Below are 11,918 nucleotides of genomic sequence, written 5' to 3'. Positions count from 1 at the left end.
GTGTGTGTGTGTGTGTGAAGGAGAGACAGAATGCAGAGAAACTCTGTAATCTCATGTTTGCCTTCACACCAGGCGTCAGGAGCCACCCATAAAACCTTCTTACCCTTGCAACTAAACAAAAAGCCAAACATCCATAAAGGCAACATTGTTTATTACCCTTTAGTATTGATTGAGAGGGTCTAAAAAAACACAGCAGCCCGTTGCCAGGTCACATAAAAGTGCAGACCCAATGGGTGAAGCGACGTAAATCCTTTAGTCTCTTGTAAATAGCTTTAATACACCCAAGGCGCCAAATCACTTGACCTGCGTTAGCCCTGCCGTTTCCAGGCTTTCTGGCTGAGTGAGCAGTGTGGAGCCAGCTCCTCTCCTCCCTTTCTCTGCCTGTCAGTCCAGGTAAGAGTCAAGGCCTGATTAGTGACACACAGATACACAACATGACTGCAAACTCTCCATAAAACCCTCTGCAGGTAAACAGCCCTAGAGAGACAACAAGACGTTATCTTTGATATAAGCCGCATCATCAATTTTCTCATTTGTACAAAAGAAAATTTATGTTACCTGATATTACACCACGAGTTGTCGCACCATTTCCATTGATTGTGTATGTAACGTTACCTACAGTCTCTCACAATCCATTTGATAATTGTCAGTCAGCTCATAGACTGTGATTCACCGTGGCTGCTCTGATGCTAACTGGACGTCTGACCTGAAGTTGAAGCCCCCACACATGCTGCAAGTTCAGGTGGCATTTTAAGCTGTAGGTGCTGTGGTGAAACTAAAACTCTTTTGGTCAATGTTGGTAAATGATCGCATTTGTATTGACTGTCTATTAAAGCAACGATGAGTGATGAGGAATGTTGGTAGAAAACACTGACATTATCTGTTAACCACTCAGGTGACCTTAGAGCTTCAATGGGAGATCAAGGTCTCAGGAGGTCAGACTTATATTTTAAGGTTTGCTGGACAGATGAAGATGTGAATCTGAATTGGACTTGCAGTCAAAGTAGAGAAGAAGTGTGATACGGAACCTCTGGTTGGACTTGGGTTAGGTCTAAACGGTTATAATTCTGGTTATAAATAGAATTCAAATGAATACTTTTCCACACTTTAAGGTCAAACCACTTGGTGTTTGTGTTATTGGCAATATAACCTTGGAAAGATAGTAATTTAGTGGGACTAGAAACCATCTCTGGAAACATTCACATCACGTCAGTGACTAATGCATTTACCGAGAATTGTGAAATGGTTTAAGGTGTGATTTCAATGAGGTATGCACTATTTACACATGGCATACCCACAGTACACAGGAGTGTCCACAGTACAGTACAGAGCGAGTTGTTGCAGTAGCTTTGAGCAGAATATTTGGCGTGATATTTTAAGTAGGTGAGCTCCAAAATGAAAACAGTCTCTTCACTTGGAGGTTTTTTTTTTTTTTTTAGTCGTCACGCACTTGCATGGGTTGCGAAGCAGAGAGCTGCCTGAGGGGCTGCGGACAGCTGCTCCGAGGGGAAAAATCTACTGACAAGGCTGCGTTTATCCATGGTGGGTATACTGCGAGGGAGCTTGACCACTGGAAATAAAGACTCAGTATGTGAGAGAATAACCTTGGAAATGGTGTCACAGCCAGTTGTTCCTGGACAGGAGCTCACAGCTGCGGACCATACACCGGGCTGGTCCAGACGCTGCTCTCTGCTCAGGCACCGGTGCGTGGTGTTAAAGCACAGTCATGAGCCTGGGCATCCACAAACCGTCACTGCCAAGTCTGCCCCAAAACCAATTCAAACGAGGCCGTCTGGAGATAATAGACTGGTGACCAATGGTGGTTTGAAACAGTTTATTCTTGCCACTGCTTCGCCCGTCCGGAAAAAAAGGGCCACGCGGTGGAGGGTTGGTCGGTGCTCCTGCTTTACAGTAAGGAGCTCACACTTTCCAGCTGAGGTCTGAAATTTAGCCTCCAATGTCATAGTCTCAACCCCTTTTTTAAGTAGCTTTCTGCTTAAATTTATCAATGTTAAAATCAATCGAGCTTTACAAACATGATCTGTTTCTGTTTATTGAACGTCTTTGTAGAAGTTTTTTGAGTGACTGCAGATATTTTGCCTTAAATCCTTCAAAATGCTGATTTTTTTAAACCACCCATGAAGACAGCTGACCGATTGTTATGAAAACCTGCTATGGATAATCGAGTACCTGGGGCGGCGAATGTTTTCATGTACAAATATTACCATTTTATAGTATACTTTTACTTTTCTATGTTTTCACTATACGTTTTTGAAATTTCATTGAAGGTTCACATGTTTTGCTGCCTCCACCAAGATCTGCACCAGCAGCGGCTCATTGTTGTCTTTGGATATCAGTGAAATATAAACCAGTTAAATCAGTGATGTTATAAATTTACCTTTGTAAATTTCACTTTTTTTAATTACATAAACCCCACATACAGACTCAGTCAAAATGTTTGAGATAAAATATTTCCTGAAATCCAAATTTGAGTGAATCCCACACAGTTCACTTTTCCTCTCTGAAATAAAAATAGTGACTGTAAGAGCATCACACTGTTTTCCTCTCTGAAATATAAATAGTGACTGTAAGAGCATCACACTGAGGATTTTCTCAGATTTTCTACAACAGTCCCACACCGCTGTGTACTTTGCAGACATTTTTCGTAAACACCCCACCAACATTCCCCTCCTGCTGCAGCCCCAAATGCATGTGCGTCCCCAGCCCGTCTACGTGACATGTTTCAGCATTGTCCTTGTTGTTTCTGCCGCTGGAGCCGAGTGAGAAAACATAACAGGGGGCGGTCTCGTGCATACCATTATCTCCCAAAGCACTCATTACAGGAGTATCTCCCGTATCCTCTATACTAGCAAAACATGTCACCTCATGCTCCGTGCCTCACGCTGTACACCGCAGCACTCAAAGCTAACACCTCCTTGGCACCGCGCTCCACTCTCAACCATGACTCACTTGAGTGAAATGCCTTAAACATCACAGTTGCCAAATTGTGAAGCGTACAGAAATGTAAGCATGGGGGTTCTCTTCCTGTAAGCAGAGGCGGTGGGGGAGGATCTGACCCAGCCTCTTGCAGCCCACCTTCAGGCTGCCTTTTTCATCAAGACGCGGCGGCGTCATGAGCCACCGTGCATCAGGAGGGCACAGATCTCATTTACTGAAAACACCAACGTAATAAAGTAAGGTAATAGTCTGCGGTGGAGAATATTAAATTACAGCTTCTGTAATTGCCCCGCTTCATTATGCAGACGCAGCACAATGCACTTCAACACCGATTAGGGCATGAACAGCAGAGCCGGGTACTTATCTTTGTGAAAATCGCCATATTATCCGCTCCTACATATTGTGAAACCTTGTGAGTTCATTCAATTGGGACATAGTTCTCTTAAAAAGATAATTACATGTTTAGAGACACCGTGTCTGGATCAGTGAAAGTATGAATGCAGCCTGCCCTGAGATTTATCCAATACTTCTGCGTAATTACAGCGTGTCTCATACAACAGCCCTCCAATACATTAATGTGTCATCCATTGCATCATGTTAAGGATAAAACCTGTGATCACACTGATTAGCAACTATAGGCTGCAATTTACCGCGACGGCGCTGCAGGATGGAAACAGTTTAAGTGAGTTCCTGGACGTGAGTTCAATTTGATCAAATATTGCAGAAGGCCAATTAGTTGTTCTGCCCCTTGAACTTTGTCTTATCTGGGGTCTGGGATCAGATTGGCGTGGCAGCAGCAGCAGACTGGAGCAGGGCTCGGGAGAGATGGGCTTGTCAGCAGCTGTTTCAGTCTGCTGTTCAGTGTGGAAAACCTCTGTCATGGACTACCTAATGGTAATTGTTTGGAGTGGTGATGGCCCATCGTCCTGTCTGCCCAGAGATATCTCTAGGGTTTGCAGCAAACTGTGTGTGTGTTTCTGTCCGTGTGTCCGTGTGTGTGTGTGTGTGTGTGCATGAGCTTAGACTTGGGAAAAAAACCTATAAATGCATGTTTAGGAATTTTCATTTTACTTTTACTTTGCTTGAATAGTTAGGTTTGTTAGCATGGACAGCATAGGAGGTGGTGACAGAGACAGGCATTTTCATGTTGTTTGTCAAATGAAAATGACATCTTTTTATTTTTAATTATATAAAAACTTTTTTCTATTGAAAGACAACAAAGCTTGACATCATCCAGTCTCAATGCCTCAAACCTGCAGTTAGTGGTTTGTCATTCTTTACCAGCCGTTTTCTTCTTAATTGGATTGGAATTTAAAAAAGTTACCCACGTGTTCTACTGAAGAAGTCCTAGAACTGTTGACTGGAACCGTGGCCTTTGATTGAAAATGTTTATTGATGTATCAAATAGCACAACGAAAATAGTTTAAGACAAATAACAGCAGTAAGTCGTCTGTGTTTTCACCTGTTTTTGTCTGTGTCTAATCCAGATGATTATTTTAATTTTAAATGGAGAAATGTCACGGAAAATAAATGTGACTAAATATTAATATTTTACTCCAAACTTTTTTTCTGCAGTGTGTGTAAATAACGTGTGTATCGACTGTGTATTAGAGCAACCAGTTGTGAAAAGCCAGTGGAATTGTTGGATTTACACAGTGTTAATTCTTTTTCATTCTAATATAACTCAGTAATACAACCGGGAGGCGATGTATGGTATGTCTCGCAGCAACAGAGCAAAAGAAGTGGAAGATGAGAGAGAGAGTAAGGGAGAGAGAGAGAGAGAGATGGCATCTCAGACAGACTGTCTGGCTGCAGCAGGATCTCCAGCACTCAGCGTCATATGATTCTGAGGTCAAAGGTTATCCCCACTGATGAATATCGGGCCGAGCCTCGTCTCCCTCACAAAAGAAAGGGAGTTGTTTTCACTCCCTGGATCTGGAAAGTTTATTTGGTGGATCCATCCTGCCAGCAGCAGACTGTAAACCTGTCGTGCAGCACAAGAGTTACATCCACAAATATGAAGTTTTTAAAGGTTTCACTGGAATGCCAAAACATCTAGTGATGCTTATTCAGATGCATTTATGAGTGTAATCGAGGAGAGAAACAAAGTATGTACAGTAAGCATGTGTTTTTTCTGAAAACGTACATCCCTGGGATTTGACGGGATTTGAAAGATTACGGTTTGCAGACTGTCATCTGTGTGAAAGAAAACCATTGTTTTGTTCTTGTTCCTCGTACTGAACATCTTGTTCTACAGCGGCCGTGGCTCAGTGGGTGGAGCAGCAGGAGAGCCTAGTCTTAATGACTCTGCCGGTCTTAATGCTGTGTCCCTGGGCAAAACATATCACCAGTCACACCCTATCTGCATAGGGTGTGAGTGGATGCGCTGGACATCACGAGTGTAGAGTAATTCGATTGGATAGGACAGAAAATGTGTATCATTTGTAAACTATGTTCCTAGGTAGAGATACGTTCAAATAATTGTTCTTGTCACGATAACAGCAAGTTAATGAAACACTCAAAGATGCACCCATGTGCTAAACGTGCTAATGTCTCATTGTAAATTGATTGACCTCACGTGTCACTTATTTGTTGTCTTATTTCAGAAGCATTGAGTATTGTGGGAAGTGACATCTTGTTTATTAGAAAAGAGATGTTGTTTTCAATTGAAATTAGTCACTGGTGTAAAAGCTCCGCTCACTTTCTGTTTCTTCGGCTGTCTAACCAAAGCACATAGTTTGATTTTTATTTATCTATGTGTAGTTTGATTATCAATGACACTACTCTGTATCAGCAAGTACACACACCAAATTATACTTGTTTTATCCTGTAAGAAATAGTGTCGGGAAAACCCTACTTATTAAACAAGTTACCGTTAAAAGTTGCTAAGTGACGTTAAAAAAAGCAAACTTTATCATAAATAATCATTGGGCTTTTTTTTTTTTTAAATAACACTGTGGGCAGAACTTGGACTAAAAGCTTCTGGGAGACAGTTTCCCCGGGAGTGACAAGTGTGATTTATGAGATCACACATGTGAACACAAAGATGGCAGAAGCCTGGACATTTATGAGCTGTCTGGATCACTCCTCACCAGGACATACACAATGGTTTGACAGTCATAAATTGAGTAATGAAAAACCACACTGTCTCTCTTTCTGCAAAGTGAGACGGGATTGTCTGACACTCACAGAGGTGTTTTAAAGGGTCAGGCTGCAGACGGAGAAGGAGCGCTTTCATCTCAAAGGTAAATGATGTTTTAGGAAGGATGAAAATCCAATTTTCGCATGTAGGGAACAGAGACGTTGGTCTGGAATTTCGTGACTTGTCAAAAAGTGCAAAACACTGGGTTTAAATGAATACATGGAAGAAAATGACAGCACATCAAGTTCTCTGTTTCACATTAGGCTGGTGTACATGAAGACTACAACTGTGAGAAAAACAAAAACAACTGTGTTCATCAAAGCAACAAAAAGAAACTATGCAGAAGAAGATGAAAAACAAAACCTCTGGATCATGTGACCAAAGTGGCCGACATACTATACCTGAGGTTGTGAATTTTTTTCACAAAACAATCCATCCAGTAATGACAGCCTGAGACTAGTCCATGTTTGACTTCTTACGATGTTGTGTTAGGATCAATGTAAGACAATAAAACAATTTCATTCTTATCAATCACAGAGTAGCTGCAATTCATAATAATCATGATTAATTGAGAATAAAGATTTTTGACTTCAGCCGAAAAAAACCCAAACTTTTTTGTATATTGTTGAAAGGAATAAAAAAAAGAGTACTCATAACTATTCATCTTGACGGCGTCTGCTAGAAAGAGTTGATTTCAAAACTTTGGTTCATCGTTCTCTGTACCAATCCAGATGTACAACTGTGTGAGTCAGCAAAATACCAACTCACTGCCCTGAGACTGATGCAAGCCTGAAGTCTCACCAGTCTGGGCAAAAAAAAAACAACTTCCCCACAGTCTGTGCAAATACCAACGTTTGTCTATTGTGTGTTAAAGCAATGATCAATAGATGCGAGTTCAGGTCAGGTCATTGGATATGAAGTCGTCTTTTTCTGCCTATGCCCTGAGATGTGATTAAACTCTTCATCCCACCAATCACCAACCAAACAGGTTGATTTTGACGTTCCTTTGTAAAACCTTAGGATGTTTTCGAGCAAAACTGTGTCACTTTAAAATCTAAAACAAATCACGTTTTGTTTAATTGCAGTAATTTCACACAACCCACTCCATCACTCTGAGGTCCACCATGAACCTGAGGCCTGACTGTCATCACTGCAGAGCCTTGTCTTATCCACACCATCAACCTCAGATTCACCACACCCTCACATATGAGCCACCAGCCCATGACCAGGGCTGTTTTTATTCCCAGGCATCTCAGGCCCGAGGTAAGCACCCCTCCCTCCTCCGTCCCCCACTCCCCCAACTTCTGCTATCAGTGGAGGAAAAGATAATGAGGGATATTTGCCATTATTAGCATCAACAGTGCTATTTAAGGTCTAATCATCTGAGCTATGGAGACAAGCCTTCTCCGCTGGAAGTCTGACATGTTTTTCCCAATAAGCTCAGAGCTGCTGTTGAATGAGGAAGTCTGAACATTTGGGAATTTTAATTATGGTTTACGTTTTCTAAAAATCCACATCTCTTCTGCTGATAATAACATTTTCAGTAAACGTGAGCTATTGTAAGTCCATGTTTTTCCCCTTTGTTTTTCATGCAAAAAAGTACAAGTATATGAAATATTTATTATTATTTTTTATTCACATTTAATGAAATAACAATTTTACAAATAATATGCTGAACATGAAGTGTTTGTGTATTTTTTTTTTACAAATAATATCCTGAACGTGAAGTGTTTGTGTATTTTTTTTTTAATTTTCAAAATTCATCACTCGGGCCGGATTGAACACCCCAGTGAGCCAGTTTTGACCCGCGGGCCATATGTTTGACACCCTTGTGCTAAAGAAACAAAGCTTATATCAATTTAGTTCATCGTATCAATTTAGTTTGTATTTATACAGAACATAGTTCAGGGAAATCCTGTAGCACTGTCTCACCTACAGAGGGCACAGTGGGCTTATCATTATTTGCATTGCGCAACACCGTCCCCACAGGTCAGGTGTGTGTACATATTCTGTTAGACAAACATATAAAACCAGCCCAGGATGTGTGCGCAGCATCTGTATCCTGCTGCGCTGAATAATTTATTTAGACGTTGTAATAAAGGCTTCAAATATTGAACTTTTTGATCGTAAATCATACAGAGGCGGGAATTACCGGTACGAATGTGATTAATATATTACCCCTGGCAACACTGTCAATAAACAGTCAATATGTACAGATAATACTTTGAGGAAACAGAGCCTTCGTACAGAACGTCTGTAGTAGAGGAAACAGAGCCTTCGTACAGAACGTCCTATTGTTTTGAAGAAAAAAATAATGTTGGTCACATGAAATATTCATATCATAGCAGATCTGTGAGAAGGAGGTAAAAGCTCTTGTATAATATCAGGATTATTATTTTTATCTCTGTGGATTAACGTGGCCTCGGCCAGAACAATTTGCCTTTTGTCACGACGTGCTCCACAGCCTATGAGGACAACAGGCCTGGGATCTGTGAGGACTATTGTCCCTCATTATGACGATGATTCAAGGGAGTCCACATTCCAGTGCCTCTTATGGTTTTGCTGCTATGTATTTTGGAGCCTGTGGAGCCATTAACACGATACCAATCTTTCCAATGGCTCCAGTTTGGGCCTCCCGTGGGCTGCTGAGTACAAGTCAACTCATGGGGAACCAAACACACATAAACACCAGCCCCTCCCTCCACACACCCTGGAGGAGGTGGGCATCAGGACAAACAATCGATGCCAATGACAGATGCATGTCAGACTAAAGATAATTACAGCGATGGTGTTCTGAAAGACACTGTGTCATTAAAACCCACCGTCTCCAACCAAATACAACAGAATTCTTTCCTGCCATCTATCTCTGTGTGAGTGTGTGTCTGTGTGTATTTGAGATCCTGGTATAGCTATACACGTGGGGACATTTTTGGGGGAAAAACACTGGCGCTGTGGGAATACTTTTTTACAGGGACATTTTTCAGATCCTCCCTGGCCATTTATGAGGAATTTAGAGATTTAAAGGTTTAAGACTGAGATTGAATTAAGAATTAGGAATTAAGATCAGATTGAAGGAAGGATTATAAGAAAAAGCATATATTGGTAATAACATTTTTCTAGCGCTGCACTGATCATTAAAGCATGATTGGTGGATTTTCAAAATAAAACATATTATAGACTTTATTCTATTAAAAATATGACTATTATTAAAATATTCCTTATAATTGAAAATGTCTGTGTTTCGGGTATCACTATATTTTTGGCAGGAAAATGTGAGAGAGTTGGGGTTAGAATTATGGTCAGATTAGAGTTATGGTTTTGAGATTAGATGTAGATTTGTAAAAGTTGATGTTGAGGTATGAAGCGAGGGAATGTGTTATGTCTATACCAAAATTATTCTGTCTGTGTGTAGTGAGACAGGGAGAGCGAACAAGAGAGAGAGAGAGAGAGAGGGATGGACCTTAAATTCTTTTGCCTCCCGTGTCCTTATACAACTTCTGCTGTAATTGCAGCCAGAGCTGTTGAGTGAAGCTGTAAAGGTGCAGAGATGGAGACATGACAGATACATGAGCCACAATCTGAGGGGCCGTGCACGACTGTGCGGGGAGACTAAACTGCACATGACAGACACAATTTGAGGACTAAATTGCTGAGAATTCTTACACAACTGCCGTCTGAGTTTAAAATGCAAGACTATTTGGAGACATGACATGGAAAATCAGGGACGGCATTCAGTTTGTTCTGGTGCATTATGATATCCTGAAGGCAGGAGTGGAGGGACCTGAGATGTGTTTGTGCTTCTTTATTACATCTAGTCCCTAATTTAGTTGCTGAGAGAAGTCATAAATCACACGAAGGGCAAAACAACCCTTGGATCAAAACAAATCACTGGATGGGAGAAAGTGAATAAAATTCTGTCTCCTTCAATTTAAAACCCATTAAGAAATCAATGGGACGGTGAGTAGAAAAGCAGCTCTTTGATTGCTGTGCTCTGCGGTGGAATATAATGTATAAATGTCAGTTTTTCAGAGTTACACCTACAATAATATGATTTTAAAAAAAACTGCCATCATTTTTTGTGTCTTTAATGACAGACAGTCAATGTACTTGACTTTACTGCCTGTTTGACTGGTTCAGATCTGTCTCCTACTGAAGATGTTTAACACCTGATGTCACTGTGTCCACTTTCTTATGACCGATAATTAAGATTATTCTTGATTTATGTATTTATTTTTGTTTTTTATTTTTTATTTTATCTATTTAAAATTTTTATATATATATATATAACTGGTTGTTGTTGTTGTAGTAGCATCAACAACTTACCTTTTGCTGTAATTCCATGCAATATACCAACTGGACAGGAAAGAAGATATATATATATATATATATATATATATATATATATATATATATATATTTTTTTGTGGTATATATATATATATATATATATACACTAAATTTTAGGACATCCAGTCGCTGAACTAAAATTATTGTGTATTTACAAATATCCCAAAATGACAGTTAACCAACTAACTGTCTTTCTGTCATACCTAGTCATCTGTTTCCCTCTGTTCACAACATGGTTTATAACATTGACTTATTGCTGTTTTTAAAAACTTGAAATTACTAACGAAGGTCATAAAATACTCAGGCAAACGTTTATTGAGGTTATAAATAATGTAATGTGATTCATTTCTTTCTGTGCTTCTCTCAAACTCAAACAGTCACTAATCCAACCTTTTTTCTTCTTTTTTTCCCCATTTCTATTGCAGTCCCCAGAAATGTATTCTCATGTTTCCACTCGTAATGTAATTTATATACAGGCCTGTAAAAGGCTGGTTAATCACGAATCCATTGTAAAAATGCTGATATTACAAATGTTAGTTGAAGGCATAGAGAGGTTGAGTTCTGCATGGTACAACGATGCAAAAAAAAAACCCAGCATGCAATAAGTTCCCCTGCAATTATCTTTCATCGGCCTCTCAGGGGACGAGGGACAGGAACTGTATCACAGCAACAGGTTTGTTTGGAGCGGCCTTGGTATCAGCAGGACTTGGACTGCTCGGCTCTGTTTGGAGTAACTTAGGCTACGGTGAAAAAATCCAAGGTATGCTAAAAACATAATATACAGGAGCCTGGCATCCCTACGAGTCAGCCTTGCTGTCTGTTGCTCTCTGCAGGTAGCCATGTTTGGAAGTGCTGACAAACAGAGAAGAAAGACAGAATGTGTGGCGTCTGAGCCAGTGGCCTGTCTGGTTTCCAAACTATCACATCTTCTTCACATTGGGCCTCCTACTACGGCCAAACGCTGTAATAATGCTGGATACTAAATATGAATAATGAAGTGAAGATTGGAGTTCAGGATTCAGTGAATTTAACAGTCAAACATATAGAAATACAATAACGTTCTCCTGATACTGAGTCAAACAGAGGGAGTTGGTCCTGGTTTCAGGAGTTAGAAAACTTTACTGTTTATTCTGAATCTATTACAATACAAATAACAAGCCCCCACCCTTCCCCCCAAAATCTACATTGTATTGGAGTGATTTAAACTGGATAAAAGAAATTAAACCTCTGACCCAGGTCTGTGGTTTTTCTCAGCAGGACTGACTGACTCACTCATCAATAAAACTTTGCAAAAAATTATAAATGAAAACCTTAATGTTTCACAACACCATTCTTGGCTCAAATCATTCAACTCTCTTAGGCTAAAATAAAATAAAGGTTTTATGTAGATATTTAATACTAAGTTGATCCTGTCCCCAAAAACGAAAAAAAAAATCCCAAAGAAAACCCCAAAACCTTCACTTCTTCTTAT

The sequence above is a fragment of the Cynoglossus semilaevis genome, chromosome 10, assembly GCF_000523025.1.
Source record: "Cynoglossus semilaevis isolate Cse_v1.0 chromosome 10, Cse_v1.0, whole genome shotgun sequence".
Classification (NCBI taxonomy): Eukaryota; Metazoa; Chordata; class Actinopteri; order Pleuronectiformes; family Cynoglossidae; genus Cynoglossus; species Cynoglossus semilaevis.
This window is presented reverse-complemented; position numbering follows the sequence as displayed.